General features: G+C 38.8%; 1 pseudogene; it reads right to left on the minus strand.

The window, feature by feature from the left end:
• Positions 1-11,649: 11,649 nt before the first annotated feature.
• LOC115842312 (histone deacetylase complex subunit SAP25-like) lies at positions 11,650-12,518 on the minus strand (annotated as a pseudogene).
• Between the last annotated feature and the right edge of the window lie 844 nt (positions 12,519-13,362).

Raw genomic sequence — 13,362 nt, forward strand, 5'->3', positions numbered from 1 at the left:
TAATCCAATCATCACCTACGTAGTGATTCAAGCCAGAGACTGGTATATTCACATTTAATCAATAGTAAAGTCCTGTTGAGTATATTGCTTAAATATCTTTTGAAGCAGCATGGCTTTCTCCATTTCCACTTTTCTGACCTATTCTAAGAAACCACCAACCTTCCTCTCCCATATTATCTCAGAAGTTTACTGAATGGTCTTTCTACCTCCAGTCCTGCTCCCTGCCAAACCATTTTCCATTCTAGCCAGCGTGACCTGTTAAAAGTGAAAGTCTATTCATTTAACCTCTCTGTCTAAAATCCTTGAATAGCCTCCTTCCATATCATTTATAACAAAGTTCCATGGACTCAATGAATCCTGTAAGACCATGGGTTTTTCTGGGTCAGCCTCATCTCATGCTACTCTTTTCCTCACCTCCTGCACTCCAGCTTGCAAACACAATGTTCCTCCTTAGAATCTAGGTAAATACTCTTAGCTCTACCCTGAGTGACTTCCTCCCTGTGACGGATTAAATATGCCATATTTTTCTTCTCCTTCCTCCCTTTTAGAGGCAGAATTGAAACTGTGCTAGCATATAAATACTTTGAACAATCTGAGGTAGCTCTGGGTCTAAAGCTTAAAACCTGGTTACTTTTACTTTTTTTGTGGTTTTTTGAGTCCTGAGTTGCCATCTAAGAAGTTAGACTTTATGGAGAGAGCATACGGAAAGGCCACATAAAGAATCAAGACTCTGCAACTCCATGGAAAGAGAGAGACACCCAGCCATCCTAGCGGACGCCAGCCTTCAAAACATCCACTACCTAAGTGACAGCTTAGATATTCCAGCCTTATAGAGACCATTACTGGAGTACCAACTGACATCACATGGAATGGAAGAATTACCCACCTGAGCAGTCAGTCACACAATCATGAAAGATACTTTTGTTAAAAAATAATTACTTCTGTGAAACTACCAAGTGTTGAAGTGATTTGTTAGGCAGCAAATAGAGTTGCCTTGTCAGAAGCAAGGAGTATTATGACAATGATTAAGGTATTCTGTAAATGCATAGATAGTGATTTTGGCAGAAGCATTTCCAGCAGGTAAGACAAATCCATTTCTAGAGTAAGTGACTATTCCAGTGAGAGTAAACAACTTCCTCTTTCATGATGGAAGTGGTCAAGAATAATCTTCCTGCCTTAAGTGGCTGGCTGGTGACCACCAGGTACCATAACAGACATATGCTGGCTAAAGAAGATCCTGTGAGTTGATCAATGTCTTCCCTATACAAATGTATTAACTGAATCTACATTTCTGCTGTAAAATGAGAAATATAAACACCCTTAGAACATGGCATTTTAGAAGTATAAGTGAAATCTAGTAGATTGTTCTAAAGCCTGAACATCTCATTTAAATAAAGCAAACATTTAACCTCCACATTAGACATTTAAACAGGGCCCCAATAAATCAATTTCCTCATTTGTTTTGTATGTCATTAAAGTATTCAGCTATAATCTGGCATACATACTTCTGGGATGCCGGGTTATAGAGAATTCTGAACTGTTAAATAAATAAGAGGGTCAACTTATATTCTAAATTCAGCCTTTCAGAATTCTTTTATTTTCAGAGTTTTGCTTGAGCAGGAAATTCTTTTACCCCCTTTCATATGGAAATTATTTCCACAATATGCACCATCAATATTCATCAAGTATCACACCAATTAACAAACCGTGAATAATCTGTAACAAAAATTTAATGCATGAAAACCCACAAACATCTAGGTGGCTGTTAATAAGGCTATGTTTGAGGTAATCACATACAAATTTAATTTTAAATATACTTCCCTTAAGGAAGGAGTATCAATGTTAATTTAAGAATTTAATTTGTATGTTGTTTTAATAAAATGTCTTTCAAGGAATGTAGAAAAACATCATGCCAGGAACTTTGCTTATCAACCCAACATTGAATTTTCTTTTATGGAATGGAAATAAACTATTCCCTTTACATAACTTTATATAACTCCTTTGTGAAGTTAACATAACCCTATAGTATCTTAGTATGAGACAAGTAACACAAATTCTTGAATATATGCTTCATAAAACGATTAATTTTGAGATTAGTAGTAAAAGGGCATTTTATTTTCAGTTTTAAGGAATATTAAAGTACAGTCAAGTCACTTTGAGATTGATCATTTCTAGAAGTGAGGTTACACTGATTTTCAAATTTATATACAGTCTAATCAGCTTTCCAAACTTAGTGTTTCAAACTGGCAACTATTAATACAGATAATTTTTGTCTTTTCTTGTCTGAACTTGATGACATAGGAAGAAGGAATGGCAACATCTCCTAAACAATGAGAATACCAAGGTCCAGATTTACATAACTTTCCAAACAACTAGTGAAATTTCTGAATGCAAAGCTAGGACTAGATTATGTTTCCTTATCCTTACTATTTTTCTTTACCCTCTCATTAAAAGAATAAAGTAAAGCCAATAAAAGCGGAGGAGATGAAATTATGAAGACACAAGCAAAAGTTAATTACGTTGAAAATAAAGATATAATAGAAAGGATCAACATGAAAGCTAATTTTTACAGACTAATAAAGTAGGTAAATCTTTGGCATGACAGACCAAGGATCAAATAACAACACAGATAAAGTATATTAGAAATGTAAAGGAGGATTAATTATAGCTAGTATTGATGACAGTAGTTTTAAATATTGCAAGAGAAAATTTTTTTAAAAATCCTTATGACAAATTTGAAAATAAACAAAAATTGCCATTTCCTAGAAAATATAATTTACCAAAGCATACTGAAGACACAGAAAACCTGAAGAGATGTCTCATGATTAAAGATAGTCAACCTGTAGATAATAATTTACCCTTCAAAAAAAAACAAAAAAATCAATGAAAACAGTATAGGTCCATATGGCTTTTTAGACATCTTCTACCAAATACTGAAGGGAGAGATAATTCCAATATTGTGTAAATTCCCAAGAGTAGGGGAAAAAGGGGGGAGACCACAACTTCAACTCATTTTATGTAGCTAGTTAACTTAGCAAAAGAAGGTATGTATGAAGAAAGAAAATGACATTCCAGTAATATCATTCATGAACACAGATAAAAAAATCCCAAGTAATTACTGGCAAGCCAAATCCTGCAATGTATATTTGGAAATATCAATTAGCTATTTTTTTAATCTTTTCAGAGATTCTTTGTCTTTTCCCTAGAGCATTAAGTCCATTTGCATTTATTTGACTTCTGATTTATTTCTACCATTGTATTAAATAGTTCCTACTTGTCCTGATTTCCCGCCCCTTTTTCGTTCTTCCTTTCTTGTGTTCTGACTGAGTATTTTTTCTTTTCTATGGTTTTCTATTTACTTGTCCCTTTATTTTTCTTTTCCTTCTCACCTTTTCTTTCTTGTTCTCTTACTGACTATGTCAATTTTCTTCTTTGATTTCCCTTCCTTTATGTATCTGGAAGTTGGAGGCTATGATTTTCTACAAATTTTTAGCATAGTCTAAATTATATAGGTATCTTTACTCCCCTCTCAACTAGTTCAAGGACTTTAGAAAGCTGTAGCTCCAATCGACCCCCCTTGTAATTTACATAATATTGTGATCTGGTATTTTAGTCATCTCCTGTCTTTTTAAATTTTTTTCTTTCAAAGATTTACTGTTTGATATAGTCAATGTTTATTTTGAATTCTCTAAACATTTTTCAACATCTTTGTTCAACATTCTTTTTTACTTTAGACTTTCCACCTGAAATCATTTTCTTTGTGCCTAAGGTGTTTCCTGTATGATTCCCTTTACTGAAGCTGAAGGTCTGTTGATAGTAAATACCTCTCAGTCTTTGTCAAAATTTGTTTCACTCTCATAATAGAAAGACATAGGCAGACCTTGGAGATATTGCGGGTTTGGTTCCACAGCACCTCAATAAAGCAAATATCACAATAAAGCAAATCCTTCCTGCCTGGATTTTGTTTGGATTCTATGATTTCAAGATTGGTGAATTTCATCAATTCTAGGCAAATTCTTAGCTACTATATTTTAGAAATTGCTTTGTCCCCCTTCTCTTTTAAATTTTCTTTGGCACACTGATTATATATTATTTTTTAAATTCTGACTTTTTGTGTTTTAACCTTTTTTTCTTGCTTTTCCATCTCTTTGTTTTCCTAGATTTTTTTTTTTTTAGCCATACTCCTTTTGGGTTATATCCTTCAGCTTACTAATTCTTTTGTCATATATGTTTATCAGGAATTTAATCCAGCCACTGAGATTTTACATTTTATTTTTTTATTCCTCAGAGTTTCATTTCTGCTTTTAAAGTAGTTTCATAATCTTCTATAGATTCTATTTTTTCAGTCATATTTCCAGCTTTTCTGTTATATTTTTATATGTATAAATGTAGTTATAACTACATATACCTTTAGTTTTTCAAAATATTTTGTTTCTGAATGGTTGTTGAAATTTCTGGATATATTCTGTATATCATTTATTTTTCTCTTATATTTTATGTTTCTAGGAAATGGGCTACATTCTAGGAAAATTATGTGATATTCTCGTTCATTGATTGGTTTTATTACTGTTTCTTTTCAACAATTCAATTCAACTGAGATTTTTATTTTGTAAACATGTATAAATTTCCACATTTCACACAAATCTCAGAAGGATATCAGGTAAACTTATTGTGGGGTATTCAGTTTGCAGTAAAAGCATGATTTTCTTGGGTGTCATTTTGTTACCCCTCTTTAATGGTATTTGTTTTCTGACTCTTGGTTACCATGTTGTATTTGTCTGTGAGATCCACCTCACCAAGTTTAGCTGAGGTTGGTTCTGACTTCAAGAGATTGCATCTGATAAGCCTGATAGAAAGCCTGCCTTGGACGTGCAGCTCCTTCTCCCTCCTTGGAGTCTGCAGTGACCTGGGCACTGCTTTAGCTCTGCACCTGAGTCACAGCCAGTGCCTGGTCCTCTGTGGACTCATTGCCCCCTGCTCAGTCTAAATGGGTGGAGGCTGAATAAATCGATGGCTTATTGTCAGACTACAATTCCCCTTAAGTTTCAACATGGTCCCTCCTGCTTCTGCTCCAGGTAACTTCGAGCTTTGAGCTTCCCTGAAACTTCTCCTAAGCTCTTCCTCTTCCTGCATGAGTTTGGATTTTTATTTTCTTCACTCTTGCTTCTCTGTGATTCTGATATCACTCCATTTCTAGTTCTTAGGAATTCCTCAGAAATTGTCTTCCACCAAGGTCTTTCCTTGTTTTCCACTGTGCCTATGACTTTATTTTCTTAAACGTAATTTATTACCTGACATTTCACAGAGATTTTGGTGGGAAGAGAAATTAGGTACTAGGGTTCACTTTACCATTTTTTCTAATCTCATCTTTTGACTTTTTTTAATTTCTAGTCTCTCATTTGTTTAAATAAAATTATCACTTTAATGACTCCATAGCATTTGATATGTTGCTGCGTTGTGGTTTATTTAAACATTCCCTACCATTTGACACCTCAACTGTTTTACTAATATAAATACTACTAGAATGGATATACATAGAGAGATATACATTTTTACATATCCATAATTTACTTCCACAGAAACATGCTGAAAATGGAATTACTATCTAATACCCTTAAAAAAAAAAATTGAGAGGGTTGTTTCTACAGTGGCCAGTGGATGTCAAATTTAAAGTTTAAGATAATGCTGTGGGGTTTTGCTCAGTCTCCTGTAAAGAGATGCAGGAGCCTCAATTTTGGGTGCTTTTGCTGTCAGCCTATCTGTAATGCTGATTAGGAACAAATGACTGATTTCACCATGCTAAGTCTAACTAAGTTTCACACTAAGAAGAAAAAGTAACACTTCTGCCAGCTGTTTCAAAAACAGCTTATGTGCTATATATAAGTAAAGTCTGAAAGGAGATGTCATCACTTCTATTTTTATACTTGATTCTACTAATGCTATTTCTGCATCTATAGTTAGCAGAATATGTAACTAGAATATGTATAATCTATCAACGCATGTAAATATATATGTATGTATGTTTGTATATTATGGACTGAATGCTGCTGTCTCCCCAAAATGCATCTGTTGAAGCCCTAACCTCCGATGTGGTGGTATTTGGAGATAAGGCCTTTGGAAGGTGATTAGATTTAGATAAGGTCAAAAGGGAGGGACACTCAAGATGGGATTAGTGCTCCTATGAAAAGAGAAACCAGAGAGCTTGCTCACACCTCTCTTCCCACCATGTATATAGATTGTATATATAGATCAGAGTGAGAAGGTTGCTCTCTACCAGCCAGGAAGAGAGCTCTCATTAGACCTCAACTATGCTTGGACTTCCAGACTTCAGAGATGTGAGACATAAATTTCTGTGTTTAAGCCACTCAATCTATGGTTTTCTTTAAAGCAGCCTGAGTTAAGACAGATTTTGGTGCTGAGAAGTGGCGTGCTGCTGTAATGAATACCAAAACATGTGGAATTGAATAATGAACAGAGGCTGGGAGAATTTTGAGTTGCATACTAGGAATATGGATGTTAAGGGCGAGGACTCAGATGCAAGTGAGAACCATGTTATTGGAACATGGAGGAAAAATGATCCTTGTTATAAGGTGGCAAAGAACTTGACCGAACTGTGTTCTAATCTTTTATGGAAGGTAGCACTTGTGAGTGATGAAATTAGATATTTAGCTAAGATTTGTATGCAAAGTATTGCAAGTATGGCTTCGTTCCTCCTGATCACTTACAGTAAAATGTGAAAGGAGAGAGATGAATTGAAGAAGGAATTGTTAAGCAAAAAGGAACCAGAACTTGAAGATATCAAAATTTTCAGCTTCTCCATATTGCAAAAAAAAAAAAAAAAAAAAAATGAGAAAGCTGGTTCTAAAGAGAATACTAAGGGTGTGGTTGAAAATGATTTGATAGGGCTTCCCTGGTGGCACAGTGGTTGAGAGTCCACCTGCCGATGCAGGGGACACGGGTTCGTGCCCTAGTCCGGGAAGATCTCACATGCCATGGAGCGGCTAGGCCCGTGAGCCATGGACGCTGAGCCTGCGCGTCCAGAGCCTGTGCTCCGCAACAGGAGAGGCCACTACAGTGAGAGGCCCGCGTACCTAAAAAAAAAAAAAAAAAAAAGAAAGAAAATGATTTGATAAAGAGATCATGGTGTGACTCATGAATTTAATAAGCCAAGAATAGAGATGGGGTTATACCAGCAGAGACACTGCCAGTTTGAACTAAAGTGGGGAAGAAGATGGGACAGGATAAAGGAGGGCAGTCAGACTTTGTGGAGTTTACAAGGTGGGACTGTAGGGATATTCAGCTGTGAATGTCAGCTCTCCCTCAAGAAGGGAAGAAGGATCCCAAAGGTGATTGAGAAATCATGTGGGTTACCACTCCCACCAGAAGCACAGAGTTCACAGGCCCGGGGCCAGGGGGGAGGGCCAAGTCTGCTGCTGCCACCTTGATTTCAGGTGTGTACACAGAAACACATGAGCCGAGCCCTGGGGGTGATGCTGCTGCCCCACTGGACCTGGAAAGCAAAGAGGATTATTCTCCAGCCCTAAGACCTAGTGGAATTTGCTTTCCTGCATTTTGGACTTGCTTGGGACCCCTCACCTCTCCCTTCTTTCTTATTTCTCTGTTTTGGAATGGGAATGTCTACCCTATGATGGCCCCTTGTATTTTGGAAGCACATAACTTGTTTGCTTTCACAAGTTCACAGCCGGAGAGAAATTTAACCTCAGGATGAATTGCACCTCATGTCTCCCCCGTATCTGATTTTAGATGATATCTAGATGAGACTTTGACTTTAGATGGATACTAGAATGAGCTAAGACTTTTGGGGCTGTTTGTTGGGATAGAATGAATGTATTTTGTGTATGAGAAACATACAAATTTTGGAAGGCCAGGGGCAGAGTGTTATGGACTGAATGCTTGTGTCCCCCCCCACCCCAATGCTTGTGTCCCCCCCCACCCCCAAATGCCTGTGTTCAAGACCTAACCCTTAGTATGATGGCATTTGGAGATGGGGTCTTTGGGAGGTAATAGGGTTAGATGAGGTCATAAGGGTGAGACCCTCTTGATGGGATTACTGCATCTATAAGATGAGATACTAGAGAGATTTCTTTCCTGTTCCTACGAAGAGGCCATTTGAGCCCACAGGAAGAGGGCGGCCACCTACGGCGAGCCAAGAGAAGGCCTTGGAACAAAACATACCTCATGGCACCTTGATCTTGGACTTCCAAGCCTCCAGGACTGTGGGAAATAAATTTCTGTTGTTTAAGCCACCTAGTCAGTGGTATTTTGTTGTGGCAGCCCAAGCAGACTAATATAGTATGTGCGTGCACACACACACACACACACAGACATACTTTTTTCTTTGACCCAAAATGGAAAGGTTCACAGATGCAACCTGATAAATTTTAATCCAAACATTGAACTTTACAAGCCAAAGATTCTTTCCTTCAGATCTCTAAGAAATCTTTGAAAAAATGGTCTGTTTCTTCTTGATTCAGATCCTGGGCATTGGTAGCTCCAGTATTCCAAGGTTGCTACCAAATAATTTGGCCTGCATGTGACTATTATTAAATATTATTAAATCCTTCCTGCCTTCATATGGGGCCCTTAGTAATAACTTTACATTTCTTTGGTTCTATTTTCCGTTAGTATTATGAGAAGTCTCAGAATTTTGGTGACGTAATGGCCTATTTTTTATCCTTGTCCCATGAGAATATTATCATTTGTTAAAAGATTTTTGGCTTACATGGAAGATTTCCACACCTGCATCCAGCCCTTCTCCACTATTTTCAGAAAGTTTTTTATTTAACAGAAACAAATTGATGAATAGGTCTGTAAATATAATGATATCTCCAATCATTGTGCAGTACGTGTCACATTATACGCGGATTAGGGGGAAAAAAACATAGCACTATCCCAACAGGAAGATTTTCTTAGATGAAATCACAAGTAAAGAAGAAATGCAGCTTACAATGGGGCAGAAGATTAAGTATGGAATATATTTAGAATCCAGTTCTCAGCTGGACTCCTGCATCTGTAATGTACTAGCTATGTAACTTTGAGTGAGATTCCTAACTTTCCTGACTTTAATTTTGTGATCTTAAAATGGGAATAATAACACCATTCCTTAGGGTCATAAGGGAGATAAATACACTTTATGTGAAGTCCCTAGATGGACTCATGGCCCTTTGCTGGTCCCAAATGGCAAATTGTGCAGTGTTATTATTATTGTCATTACTCCTGTTACTACTGTCACTATTGTTTCCATCTCTACCTCCAGCCCTTGCAAAATATGGACCAATTTTTATATCTACTGCTTACGTGCTCTGAGAGTCATTAATTGCACAGGGTTTTCAGTCATATAGAATTGGGCTACTTTCTTAGTTCTTTCATATTCTGACCATGTGATTATGAAAAAACTGCTCATCCTCTCTGCACCTCAGTTTCTTCATCTGTGAAAAACAGAACAACAGCATCTCCTTGTACATCACTGTGAGGATTGAATACAATAATGTCTGTATGTATATGTATATGAAGCACTAACAATTGTGTCTCCAAAGTAAAGGCTTTCAGTAAACTATAGTTTGTACTAGAAATGCTTAATATTATTAATTTTATGATAAATCCAAAAAGAAAAGAAAACAAGCAAGAATTTCTGGCAAAAGCCATTTAACTTCTCCTGCTTTGTCCTATACCCGTCTGTAGCACAAGATTCTCTCTCTTATACCCAAGCCCCAAATTATTTTCTTTGTTTGCTGCATAAGGGAGAGATGTTACAGGGAGGAAATCAAGCAAATAATGCAACTAGACAAGGCTGTTAAAATGCACACCCCTAAACAGATTTTTAAAAGAGATACTAAATAACCCATTGTCCCCAAAGAAAAGAAAAGCAAACAGACAGATCACAACATACGCCACGAAAAAAGTCCCAAAGTGAAAAGGTAGTTATATAAAGAGCTAGTGAACAATATAAGTACTATAAATACATACAAAATTTCATCATTTGCTGTCTCACTGTTAGATGTACTCTCTCAGATTGTTCTCACGCATCTGTTCAAGACAAAGCCGCTGAGGCTCTTAAATTACAGCTCATAAAAACACACACTTTGGGTTGCAATTTTTAAAGTATTCAAATTTTACTTAAAGACAGTTTTATGTTCCTGGATTTGGAAGGCGATAACATATTTCCCATAATCAAACCACTCTTAAACATTAAAGACTTTACTGAATGTTAATTAAACCCAGAAAATATGTTGTAAAAAATTAAAATTCCAGACTCATTTAAACCACAGATATTTTAAAAGATAAAGAGGGTCTAGCAGGTGATAGTGAAAAATTAACTAGTGGGGATTTTTATTTTTGGTTTATTTTTTTATTTGCAACATCTTATTTGTAAGGACTCGGTATTGACGAATCTATCCAAGATGAGATTTCAACTCTAAGACTAGGTTAGATAAGTATTGCCTGGACCATCATATCTTATATCATGAGATAGTAAAAACTGTTCCTTTATAATTCTAGAGAATACTTGAGTAGTAATACTTATATACAGCAAATCTGTTCTACATTTTTCTTCATATAATCCTACCTCAAAGTTTTACATGATATTTTCCATTTTTAATAAAGCAATTCCATTATTTTGTGTATGTTATTTTTATATATTTAAGGGAGAAGACTGGTTCTGACTTTTGTTGGGAAACCTGGTTGACAGAATAAAACTATTTGTAAATAGTAGACCACATATTATATTTTCTTCAGTAATCTATGTAAAAGTGGCATTGGTGAGGATCATAAGTCACAAATAATAAACTCCTTAGTACTGTTTGCAAGGGAACTCTCTGTTGCTTGCAACAGACCACCATAAGGAAGTTGAGTCTACAAACACAATCCTACATTTTTCAATTTTTCAGGAAGAAACAAGAAATACATTAACTTTTTTTCCTCCCTAAGGATTGGAAAGAAAACAGAGATGGGATATAGGAGATTGCTACTAGAAGCCGAAAAGCAGTCTTAAACATCCCTTGTCAAATGTGAATGGAGAATAACTCCAGAGATAATTAGAAATGCCAAGGATGAAAATTAATGTCTTCTTTCCAGTAAAATGCACTGTTTATATGCACTGTTTATAATCTATTGAAACCTTATATTGGCCATACATAGAAAGAACCTGATGGATTAAGACAAAGGGCACAGCCAGAAAGCTCAGAGCCTCAGGGAACATTGTAAGGAAGTCTCTGATGATCCCAGAGGATGGTCACAAGGGCACAAGTTGCATTGGCCTAAACACCCTTTTTCCAGTGATGTACTTGTGATTTTGTTCTTAAAATAACAGCATATTTTTAATGAATGAATTATAATCAGTATATAAGAAACTGATTTATATGCTATATTGCGCTTTCTCTGATATTCACATTAGTCAAAGAATTTAGATTGAGCCTCTTCAGAGCTGATGTCCTATTGTTTGGGGGCAAAACTCGGAAGTTTAGGCCAAGTGTCCAAAATAAAAATTGCTTTTGAAACCCAACATACTGAGATGGGTAACTTCTGAGTAGAGAACACTAGCATTTACTTCATTACTTTACAGACCAGCACTGTTTCATTGCCAACAGAACCTGCCTGGCGAAGTAAGAGCCCACTCTGCCCCTGGAGGGGCTATGGACCTTGCTTGCCTGGGGCCCATGGGAGAGATCGGTCCATGCAGTGAGAACAGCTCTGGCCACCACTGGTACCTGGGCGGTCAGAGGCAGCATCTGGAGGGTCAGCAGGGGGCATGGGAGCCCCTGGGGAGCTGGGTCTTGGCTCCCCCTGGCTCATCTGCAGGAGGCCAGTGAGGGCGATCAGCTCAGGCCCTCTGAGCCAGGCGGTGGAGCAGCCAGAGGATGGAGTGGGGAGGACCCAGGGGGACATAATTGGGGTTGGGAGCAGCAGCTTCAGAGAGCCCATCACCTGCTGAGGGCCCTGAGACAGGTACAGGGGAACACGCTGCCCACAGGGCAGCAGAGGGTCAGAAAGAAAGACATCTTCATAGCATATCACTGGGAACCCTGCATCCGGGGGCACCTGCTCTCCACTCTGATGTCCTGCTAGATGGGCCTAAGGCCTCTGCCTCACGCTGCTGCCTCGTACAGAGGCCAGAATGAGGGACGGCACAAGATCTGGCCTGAGAAGGAGGTGCCTGACCCACAGCTGGGCCCCCGCACCAGACGAGGTCCCGCTTAAGCCTCATAGTTGGGGTCCCAGGGCGGTAGCAGGGTCATCTGGGGATAGGGGGGAACTGGGGTTCCCGGGGACCGCTTGGCAGCGAGGCCTGGGGGCGACGGAGGCAGCAGCTGCTCTTTCTGGATCCAGGAAGGCCTTCGGTATCAGGGCTGAGGATTGTCCGGTGGGGATGTTCTTGGCTCCCCCAGGGATTCCTCTCCAGAGTCCCTGGCCTGGCCGGGGTCGCTGACCGCCGAGGGGCCTTGTTCCTCGGGCGCCTGCTCTTCACCCAGGCCGCGCTGCCGGGGGGCCCAGGGCAACATGCGGTGTCCGAGGGGAGGGCTAGGCAGGGCCCCACACTGCCCACCTCGCCCGCCTGGCCCCTCCCGGCTTCCACTTGGGCCCAGCCTCCCTCAGTGGCCCGTGCTGCCCTGCACGTCCCTGCAAGCCCAGGTTGCGGCCCACCTTGCAGGGTACTTCATTACTTTAATTATCCCCAAAACATACAATGTCCACAATGGGGACTTTTTTTTTTAAGGCACAGCCCCAAATGTTGCTGGAAATAATATGCCTATTAAACAGAAGACTTTGGAAAGCAAGGGACTGTTTCAAAAGACTGTTATGATGGGAATTCTGCCACTGGTACCCTGGACTATGCTAACTACTTTTTATTGCATTGGGGAAATGGTAGAATGAAAATGAACACCTCCAGGCAGAGTTAAGAGAATCGGGGGAAGGGAATTTTATGATTATCATAAATTAATCTCTTTTAGCTCCAAGTTATGATTCAAGTTGATTTCTCATCCTTATCAAATCTCTTATGTGCATATTAGGGGCTGATAAGAAAAGGATGGAGCCCTGAGAACTGGAATGAAGGCAATTCAGATGAATCTGGGTACCCTGACCTTACAAATCCCTGTAAGCCTCCCCAACAGCAGATCCTGCTCCCCCTCCCCTTTCTGAGGAAGGAGCTTCTCCCAGCAAGAGGACAGCGTAATGACCTTACATTGCAGGGGAAAGCTTATTTCCAAATGATCTACCCTCGCTATCCCTCATGGCCTGCAGAACCATGCTGGAGTCAAATCCAACCTCATCAAGGGAAATGATTACCAAGTCTGACCTGGAAGGAGCCAATTCACACACTTAAAAAACTGCAAAATGTGGTAA

Source organism: Globicephala melas, chromosome 2, assembly GCF_963455315.2.
Source record: "Globicephala melas chromosome 2, mGloMel1.2, whole genome shotgun sequence".
Classification (NCBI taxonomy): domain Eukaryota; kingdom Metazoa; phylum Chordata; class Mammalia; order Artiodactyla; family Delphinidae; genus Globicephala; species Globicephala melas.